This window comes from Nannospalax galili, unplaced genomic scaffold (assembly GCF_000622305.1).
Source record: "Nannospalax galili isolate Female #2095 unplaced genomic scaffold, S.galili_v1.0 scaffold140, whole genome shotgun sequence".
Classification (NCBI taxonomy): domain Eukaryota; kingdom Metazoa; phylum Chordata; class Mammalia; order Rodentia; family Spalacidae; genus Nannospalax; species Nannospalax galili.
In genome coordinates this window covers 602,523-613,298 of record NW_008352267.1, presented here as the reverse complement: position 1 = coordinate 613,298, position 10,776 = coordinate 602,523, and positions in this window count along the sequence as shown.

The following is a 10,776-nucleotide window of genomic DNA, read 5'->3' as shown; positions in this document are numbered from 1 at the left end:
TAGCCTCCATGCAAAGCAGCAAATTTCATTGATCATTTGGGCTTATAAAATGAGTTTAATGTGTGGAGTAAAGATAATTGAGGTAAAGTCTATGAAATCTTAGGAAAGGTCATTAATTATGTTAAGTAGAAATACAAAACTAGTGTCATGTAATTTACATCTAACCTGAAACACGGAAGATAAAGTCTTTCGTACCTTTTCTCCATAAAAACCTTTAACAAGGAAACTGCTACAGTTGTAATTTGCCCTTATTGTATGTAATGAGGCTTCTCAATTAAAAGCACTCAAACTATGAAACACAGTTACTTATATATAAACTTAATTGTCTTAGATATGCTTTCCTTGAAAATGTCAGAGAGAAAGATTTGCATTTGGCAATTTATTGGAGAGTTAAGGAAGGAGAGTTGATCAGAGACAAGACTTGAGTAGCAGGGCAGGAAGCAATTTAATCAATGTGTGGAGCTGTGGCACAGGAATGGCACTTCAGAACCCATCTGCCTTGAGGCAGGGCATTCAGCCTTTGAATGGAAACTGCTCCAAAGAGATAGTGTAAAGCAGTAAGAAGATACAAGCTGAAGGCAATTCCTCCAGCTGTAGAGCTCTCAACTGCCTGGTACTCCTAGCAGCTGAACAAATTAGAGCTCCAGACACAAGACTGGATCTTATTCATATACTCTGACATGCATTATAGTCCATTCACAGAAGTGTTTATGTGAATAATATTGACAAGAGCTCTTTCAGTATTTCTGCTCTCTTTCTCCTGAAAAATGTATGCAATGATGGAAATACATCTAGGGACTCCAAGAGATTCTCATGGTCTGTATTCTACTAATCCTTCTATTTCTATTATTATCTTAGCAGCCTGGCTAATGGGGAGATTGGTACCAGAAGAGATGTAGACCCAGACTGTCAAGATTTTCACAGTTTCTGAGTGCTGCACAGATCTGTTTATTATCACAATTGTGTAACTATGCTTGAGCTCATCTGCAGACCATGAAAATGCCAAAAATACTCTTCCCCTGCTTTCTGTCCCATTCCACACTGTACCTTTATTTTTTATTTTCCTATTATTATAGTGAGAATGATTCTTGTGAGATTGGCTTTAAATAAATTTTTATATGCTGAAAAGAGTACTGTCAGCTCTAGAACAAAACTCAAGACAGATCTCTTTAGTTTATTCATTTTCAATAATAGAAATGCTATGCAAGTTGAGTAGCAACTTTCTGCTGTGCACTCCCTTTGTCTTTGGCAACTGCCATTTGATTAGCTACTTATTTGTTGCTTATTAGGGTTTGGTTTTTTGTTTACTTGTTTGTTTGTTGACAGTGAATCCTGTAGCCTCAGCCTGCCTGAATGCACTGTAAGGACTAGACTGACCTGGATCTTACAAAGATCCCTTCTCTGCCTCCAGAGTTCTGGGGTTAAAAGGCAAGTGCCACTATGCTTAATGTTTCTTTCTCGATATTTCCTTTCAGTGGAATCATGTAGTATTTATAATTGCAGCACTGAGTATTTTTCCTTTGCTTTATGTAATTGTTAAGCCAAAAAAAACCAACCCCCAAACAAACAAACAAACAAAAATGCTGTTCTTCAAAATGTACCATCAAAACTATTTTAAAAATTTAAAAGCAGATGATCTAGAGTACTCATGTTTGGATATTGTTCTAAAGGAATTGAAAAACAACAAAAATCAGGATATTCAAAAGATATGTGTACTATCATATTTACTGCATGGTTATTTAAAACAGCAAAATGGGAAACAACCTCAAGGTTCAGCGAGTTAACTGACAGGAAGTGAGGGACAGAACACAGATAGATCGATGCTATCTGGCTTTACAGATGAAGGGACTCCTGACTCACACAGTAACATGGATAAATCTTGGGGATATTATGTCATGTGAAAAACACAACTTTTGAATATTTTCTCTCCTTAAAAACAACATGGCCATTTGCTTCTACTAAAATCAGAACCCTTCCTTGGCCAACTGATCTTATAACACAATGAGCCAAAGACGTTAAATGACAGTCAGTTTAAAATGATTTTCCCTCTGACCATGTCTTCTAACCCAGAATCATTTCTGCTCTAGCATTCAAGAACTCAACTTTATAGCCTGAGCATATGTAAAAAGAAATAAAAGAGAGCATAAATTCTGTAAAGTTGAGTGGGAAATAGTAGGTTGCTCCTTTTGTTTTTACTAGTTTATTGCTTTCCATCTTTGAAGATATAAGGAAAAATGTAGTCATACTTGATTTCTATTATATCGGGGTTTCTGAAGAACAACTCAATGGCTTCAGTGCAGTGTCTCCAAACTGCTACTAAAGCTGCATCCTCAAAGGTGGATTCCAATATTTTTTCATGTTATGTGCTTTTGTATGTTGCTTATCTATAGTTGGCATCCTTTGCTGTTGTATGGGCTCCTCCTTCAGTGTCATTCTATATGGCATCCTACATTAGTAAATCAAATATTTCTGTAATTCCATACCTGTGAAAAGTAAAATTAGGATGATAAAAGTTATATGTAGACTATATGTCATTTGTAGTGAAAATAAATCATTTCTTTGGAGAATGAAGAAATAAAACAATCAATGTCAATATTCTGTTGCTGTTAGGTTTGTCCCTGATGTGGTGCTGAGGACTTAGCACAAATCTTATATGGCCAGGTTGTATTCAATCAAGATGAATAGGGCTGTGTTGTGGTATGCCCTTTCTTAGCCTGCGTCGTTTGCCTTGATGGTGGCTACACTGTAACTATATCGTTTCTTCCTTCATTGTACTGGCTAACATAATTTGAACAAGTCATTTTTGCCCACTTAGTTGTATATTGCTGTTTTCATCATGGATATAAAATGATGGAGAGAACCACAGGATACAAAGACATGGTAAATTGCCCCTTTCAATTAGTCTAGCACCTACTTTTTTCTTAAACTGGTTAGTCCTCAATTTTAGGCTTTCTGTCTTTCAGATTTACTATTTTATAGGCAAATCGCTTATCACTATTCATCAGTTCATTATATTTTTACTTAGCTATATTTTTCCACACAAAGTAATTTATTAGGTGGGTAGTTTTTAAGATACTTTCTCTAGTACGCCTTACTTACTACTGAGGAATGGAAAGGTATTAGAATAGAAGTCTTGTTAGAATTCACCTACAAGATGACCTTCAAAGAAGACTTTCATTTCCTCTCTCCTACCAGGCCAAGTGGATCTATTCCTGTGGCTGTAGGTGTGCACTGAAGGAATGAAGACAACTGGAGTTACTTACCAGCAGAATGAGGTGCTAAACTACTCACTTGTGTTCCTTGTGGTTGCTTTAGATAAATACAGAGTGTATCACATTGTCGTGTAGCAGTTTTCTGCTAGATAAAACACCTTGTCTTGGAGAGAAGCTGGGTTACCCAGCACCAGGATGTTCTAAGGGATGGTAAACAGCAGGATGTTTTAAAGGGAAGTGAAATATTCCATCCTTCTGGGACGTTCAATGAGCTCAGGAAGTAAACGACTCAGTAGCTTCAGCAAGTCCCTAAAATTGAGCAGATTTACTAGGCTCCCCCACCAAGGTATATATGAGCTCAAAGGACTGATGTGAAATACTCTTAAGACAAGCTCAACTGCCTAGAAGAAGTTCAGATCAGCCAAGCTGTTTGGAAGAAGCAAAAAACAACTGAGCTGCCTTGAATAGGCGTGTCATTGACTCCCTGACTGAGTGAGTAGACATTTGTTCACATCTCCCCAGGAATAATGTCACACAACATATATGCAAATTACAGTGGACTGCGTGGGCTGCTCTTACCTTATATTTTTATAGATTTGACTGAATACAGTTGCTGATGGGCACTTTTATTCCACAGTTAATACAATTTTACTTTTAGGGTTCTGCCTCTCCTCAGGCTGAACTACATGCCAACAATTATTTTAGACATATTTCTACTATGTAAACAATGCCTCACATAAAGCTCTTAGATTCTCAGGTTTAATTGCCTATTGGACTGCTACAGTTCCAATACTTGGACTATCAAATGATGTTAAAACAAATATCTTTGATAACTTTGATGACTTGAATAAGAAATGTCTGCCCTAGCCTCATGTAATTGAACATTTGATGCCCAGTTAGTAGCACTGTTTAGGAAAGTTATAGAACCTTTACTATGTCAAGGCTTGCTGGAGGAAGTACTTCACTGGTGGTGACCTTTCCAGGTTTATTGCCTCATCCCAAGTCCTGTTTACTTTCTCTGCTTCCTGTGCGTGGATGTCAATGTTGCTATCCAGATATCTGCTCCTGCAACCAGGTTGTCCTCTGTTTCCATGTCTTCTCCATCATGATGGACCCTATCCTTTGTAACTAAAAACCAAAATAAACTCTTTTCTCCTCTATTTTGTTTTTGGTCATGTTATTACAGTAACAGAAAAGTAACAAGTACAGTTATTTCAATTATTTAACAATACAAGAAAGCATTAATTCTCTTAGCCTCATTTAATGCCTATAGCATTCTGTGTGTTTTATCCAGGAATAGGGGAAGAATAGTGCTGTAATACCTAGAATATGGTAATACTAGAAAATATCTACCTGCTCTATGATTCATTCTAAGCATGTAATGCATTAGATATATATTTTTCTTTCCTTTCAGCAAATACAAGAACATGATCTAAGTTAAAGACTATTCCTAACTAACTAAATGACAGGCTCTAAAGCCTTATATAATTTCTCCCATCATTTGAGGAATATCTGTCACATGAAGTCCTGTTACATATTAGTTTGATTTTGTTCATTAATTTGATAAACAGAACATTCTTTAGAATGTTTCAGGTTTCATGTCATTCTAGGCCAATTTAACAGGAGTGACAATAGGCTATTGACCATCTCAAATGAATATTAACTGTTACTGAACTTTCACTCTACTATGAACGGAAAACAATGTATCTTCCAGAACAGTGCACTATATCAAACATGTATTTAATTTCTGTAAGTTCGGCAACTTGTAGTTTCATCTCGGTCTACTATGAGCAGCCCTGCTGAAGGTGGCAGCACATCTGACCATGATGCCAACAACCTTTAATCCCTCAGGAAAGTGTTAATAACTGCCATTTTCCTTAAAATGTTGAGTTATAATAATAATAGCAATTATTATTATTAATATGCTCATCAATCTTAAGACTTCATACATGTTAGGCAAGCAGTCAACTACTAAGCTTCGCCTACAACCCAGAATGCAGAACTTCTTTCTTTATTTAATATAGGAAACATAAATGGCAAGAAATTGTGTCTCAGAGCATTCCATGTGATCTTCCAGTAGGAGCTGATTGTATAGCTGTTTGTTCTGGATTGAAACACTCCTTCTAGACTTAAGGGGAGTCTCAGGGATCTTGTCAGAACTTATAAGACTCAAGAAGCTTGCTAAATTTTCCATATGTAGGTGCCATCTGAAGTTATATAAGGGAGAGATAGTTGCTAGGTTTGGAGAGGTGGTAAAGTTGATTGAAGTTGTGTACAGTTTTGTGTACAGATGTGATGCAGGTTTAATAAATCTCCGTTTATACTTATGTTGGATTGTCCAGTGATGCAGCTGCGCAAGTCACTTTTGTTCCTCTCACCCATGTGCTCCTGTAAATGAACCCTAAGTAATCCTCCTATAAGTAAACCCAAGAAGTGTACTGACTCACCAAGCTAGGCAGCTGAAATTCATTCTTTTACGCTATCATTGTCCTCTCTGAGCTGACTAGATATTCCTATTTACCTACAAAAATCCACAAAATGAGCCCCAACCATACTACCTAAGGAATGTCTGATCTCCCGTCAATGTATAAGGTTGTAAAAGGGGGAGCATTTCATATACAGTTTTGTTTTTTAGTGTCTTTTAATCTGTACTTCATATCTAGCAGGCTATAAAATAACAGCAGTTCTTACTTTTTATTTGTTTGCTTTTTTTGTTTGTCTGGTTTAATAGAAGGTGGCAAAATTGGTGAACATATGCATAATTATTTTTCACATACCTCTCAGGGAATCTTCACTCTTAGGAATTTATTCTCTACTCAATCTGTTCTATGCTTAATAATGTTCTTAGAACTGAAGCTATTGGGTGCCCTGAAAGCCCTGATCACTCATTTTGATTATTTTTATCAGTACCATAGAAGCTACAATAGGATGACTGTCCAGTCCAGTCCAGACTGTCCAGACTGTCATTTAATTAGTTGGTAGCATCACCATTTCATTTTCTACTCTGGAGTATCACTGTCATCTTTGTAGTAGCTATTTCAAAGTATTGAAACATTCTAAAGTCACACATCCTCCGTCACCGATCAGCATGTACTCTTTCACTGGCATCTCATTCACATCCAACTTCACCACTAGGAAAAAGATAATAATGATGCTTGTAGAACATAATACACCATTGTCATGGGGACATACACATGGTTATCCCATAAACCAGTGATGGGATCATTATGGTCTGTTTGTTCCCCAGTGTTTAACTCAGCACTAAAACTTTACTTAAAATTAGATTTCCCTGACTATGTCAGGCACCAATTTTCTTAGGGAGTTTGGAGGATCCAAACCCAGAGAATAATATTTGCCTGCAGGGAAGTAATTGGGAATCAGTATGGAAATGGAAGAAAAAATGGTTAGTGAGATGGATCTATTTACTTTCATGTCAACACAATTAAGACCTCAGTGGATACTTCAGTAGCCTTTAAGTTGAAGTAGCCCTTTAGATTTGTCTCAAATTCAGTCAGGGACAGAATTTTAAACACTAAATAATAAAAAATCAAAATATTCTCATAATAATCTGGTTGAGAGAAAGGAGAGCAGAACAGTCAGTAGATATTACAGACTTGGTCTAAGTAGACCAGAAGTCATAAAACATATGAATCTCTTCTCTTCCTTTCATCATGACCCATTTCCCTAATACAAAATTAGCAGGAAAGTATGACAGGTCAGACTTACACACTTGTCTCCATCATAATCCATACTCATGCTTCCTTTATAATACCCTTATTTCTTAAGGGGAATAAAAATGTGAACACAGGAAGTCCAGTTTCCATAGAATTTGAAAGTTGGGGGAAAGTACAGATGTTATTTATAGACTAAATTTGTGGAAAACAGAAATAGATTTACATTTATTAAATCAACCTTTAAACCCTTGAGCTATGGGTTTTGGTGGGAATACTTCAGAGGCTTTCTCTACTGCTTACACTTTTCCATCCAGCAGAGTATACAGTGTTCTTTTTTTCTCTTCTTTGAAGATTTATTCGTTTTTATTTCGTGTGGATGAAGATTTTGTTTGGATGGAGTTGTGTGTGGCACATATGTTCTCTGTCCCCATAGATTTCAGACTAGAGTGTCAGATACCCTGGAATATGATTGTGTGCTGCCACATGGGTCCTCTGAAAGAGCAACATGGGATCTTAACCACTGAGCCATTTCTTGAGCACCTTTCTTTTAAAGTATCTTATTTCTTAAATTTGTGTATATATGTGTGCGTACAAGACATACTTGCATAAAACCTCATATATTTTTCATATCGATACTGGATGAGCTTGGAGAGTGAAAATGAACAAAGTAACTGTAGTTTTATATGAATATTTGTAAATATTTCTTTTTAGCAATATTGAGAGTTACTTAGAACAGTTTCAGTTAACTTTATTAGTATATATCTCAATTTGCAATTTAACAATTCAGGATAATTAACTTCATATTTTCCAACAAGTATGAAAACAACTTCAAGTTTTTTCTTATTTTTGTACTTATTTAAATGTACAGGTGTAAATAAAGATATTAAATACTGCATTATACATTGTATTATTTCATGCATTATGTATTATAAATGTATATAGATATATTATATAATGTATCAACGATAGTACCTTATTTAATATTTTCAAAAATAACATCTAATGAAAATTTAGAATAAAATTAATCTAATTCTTTATATTCTTGACTTATGTCTCTGAAGGATGGACAATTTTATTGTTTATACCAACCAACTTATCAACTGTGCTTAAAAATCTTGTATATTCTTTCAGATGACTACTGGGTCAGAGACCAAGGCATTTATTGCTCAAAACCATTGGGGTCGATAGAGTGTCAATATGTTGTAGTGATTCTCCAAGCCTCTCTTCTCATGGAGTGCATAGAGAAGTCTAATACAATTAATGGTAAGGGAAAATTTAACCGTTAGTCAAACTCAGATCACTACCTAAGTTTCAAGGATGCGCAGTGCACAAATCTCTGTGAAACAATGTAAAGGAAAAGGATTCAAGACTTCTGCTGACAAATGTGCAGAAATACAGCATAGCTTGAATTGTATTAGTTCTATAGTGCCTGCTAAATTGATTATTGTAGGTAATTTTGCAAATCTGGTGGTCATCATAAAAATACAAGGAGCCGATACTAAGAAGAAATATCTTTTATCTTTTATTATGTGAAATATTTTATTCTATTCCTTCACTATTATTAGTGTAAATTAGTTTGGAGGGCATCAATATAAAATTTAGCTATCTTATTTAAAGCATCTAAAATGCAGTCTTAAGTGGTGGCAAATGGAGATAGGAAGAGATGCCATTTGTCTTCTGTCTCCTATTCGATGTTAGTTTCATTTCCATTCTATTGATGATTTAGTCTGAAGACAATATCTTGTATTAGTTGCTAGGGCTATCAAATCAAAGAAACAGAGACTACTTGATGTGAAAAACAGACTGACTTTTTGCAGATTAAATATTGGACATCTGAAGTCAAGATGTATGCAGGACTGACTGGTTTACCCTTCTCTCTCTGGCTTGTAGGTAGCCATTTCCTCTACTCCTTTATCTTTATTTTAAAATACATTTTGTGTGAGGGTGTGTGTGTGTGTATGTGTGTGTGTGTGTGCACATGTGTGTGTGTACATAGCATCCACATATAGAAGTTCAAAGGACAACCTGTGAGAGTTGGTTTGCTGTTTCCACCACGTGGATTCAGGAAATTTAATTCAGGCTGACAGGATAGATGGCAAATGCTTTACCTGCTGAGCTGTCTTCCCAGCTTTCCCACTCTATCTTTACATAGTCTCTTTTCATATCTGTGGACAAATTCCATGGCCTTTACAAGGATAACTCTCCTGTTTCATTAACACTTACTCTGATTTAATTTTAATTATACCTCTAAATATTCCATATCCACTTATGTCTCATTCTTATGACTTGAAATTAGGACTTTGACTTATAAATTTGAGCATTAAATAACTTTCTTGAACTCAGATACAACGAATGTGAATCTATGATTCTAGGTGCTATTTTTATACAAAGAGTCACAAAAATATAATAATTATTAAAGAAAATAATTTAGAATTTCTTCATAGCAAAGCAAACAAAGTTTATTATCACAAAACATAAATATGATTTTAAGTATAAAAAATGTAAACTGTAGTACTTATGAGTGCCTCAAGTTGCTAATACAAAAGTATTCATCTGTTTTTCCTTCCAGAAGTAATAATTTACATACCAACTACATAGCTATGGAAATATTATACTTGAAAGCTTGTTTTATGAATTTTAATTCATCATTCAGTTTTACATATAGAAGTTTTTAATATTTTGAATTCCATCCTTTTTAAAATTGTTAACATGACCATTTAAAAATCATATATTTGAGTATATAGACAAAAAGTCATTTAAAGTGACTGATATGGATTTAATTTGGATTAGAATAGTATTTCATGATGCAATATTTCTCCTCTGTGTTTTATGGTAATTGAGCTATCCTTTCCTCTTTTTTCTCGTCCTTCATAGCCACGATTTTCCATGACCTGTGTGTTTCCCTTCTGTGCTTATCCTCAGCTACGTCTATCCTTCTTTAAATACTCTTTTTCAAGTTTTTCTTATGACCTAAGAAATAGTTCCAATTATGCATGGACAAGGCTACAATTTAGGAAGAAAACCATTTAACTAAGCAAATGACCCCAATGTATAGCTCACTGAAAACTACTTGTGTTTATACACTCATGAATTTTAACAAAAATACACTTTCAATTAGTGACTTTCCAAGTGGAATTAACAAGAAAAAACTTGAATATTTTTATTACATAAGTAAATTAAGACAGTTATGATTAGCTATGAAAACTTCAAATTCCAAATTATTATTTGATTATTAAACCATAGTATTTTTTCAAATATCAGTATGTTTCTCCATCATAATAATTGGTTTTCCTAAGCCTATAAAACAGAAGGATATGGGACCCAATATACCTACATAATACAGGGATCCCTACTTCCTAGTGAGTTAAGAAAATAATAAATGGCTCCTGGTATTCCTACATGCTTGTATTGAGTACTCAAGGATTTAACACATTTTGCTGTACATAAACACTTTTTAGTTTTGTGAGGACCTATTCATCAGTTGTTGACCTTAATTCCTGATCAAATTGAGTCCTATTTATAAAGTCCTTTATGAACTATATCTTGAAGGTGTGACCCTACCTATGTTTTCTCATGCTAGTTGCCAAGGGAGAAAAATAATCAATAGTCCTATCCAGTTGCAAAGCCTATGAACCACAACAATGATCAGCTTGAGAAGATATCCTCAATGGTGGCACTTTTATCTTGGGAGTAACTACCATCTATGTAATTGAATTTAAGGCCTGTTCCAAAGGAGGAATTCATGTTTGTAAATCCAGCCAATTACTTGTGGCTGAAAAGATCATAAATCCTAGAAGAGTATTTATTACTGTTATTTTCCTAAGACAATATAAATTCTAAATGTATTTCTAATACTTATACTATAACCACAGATACATGCAGCTCTCTGG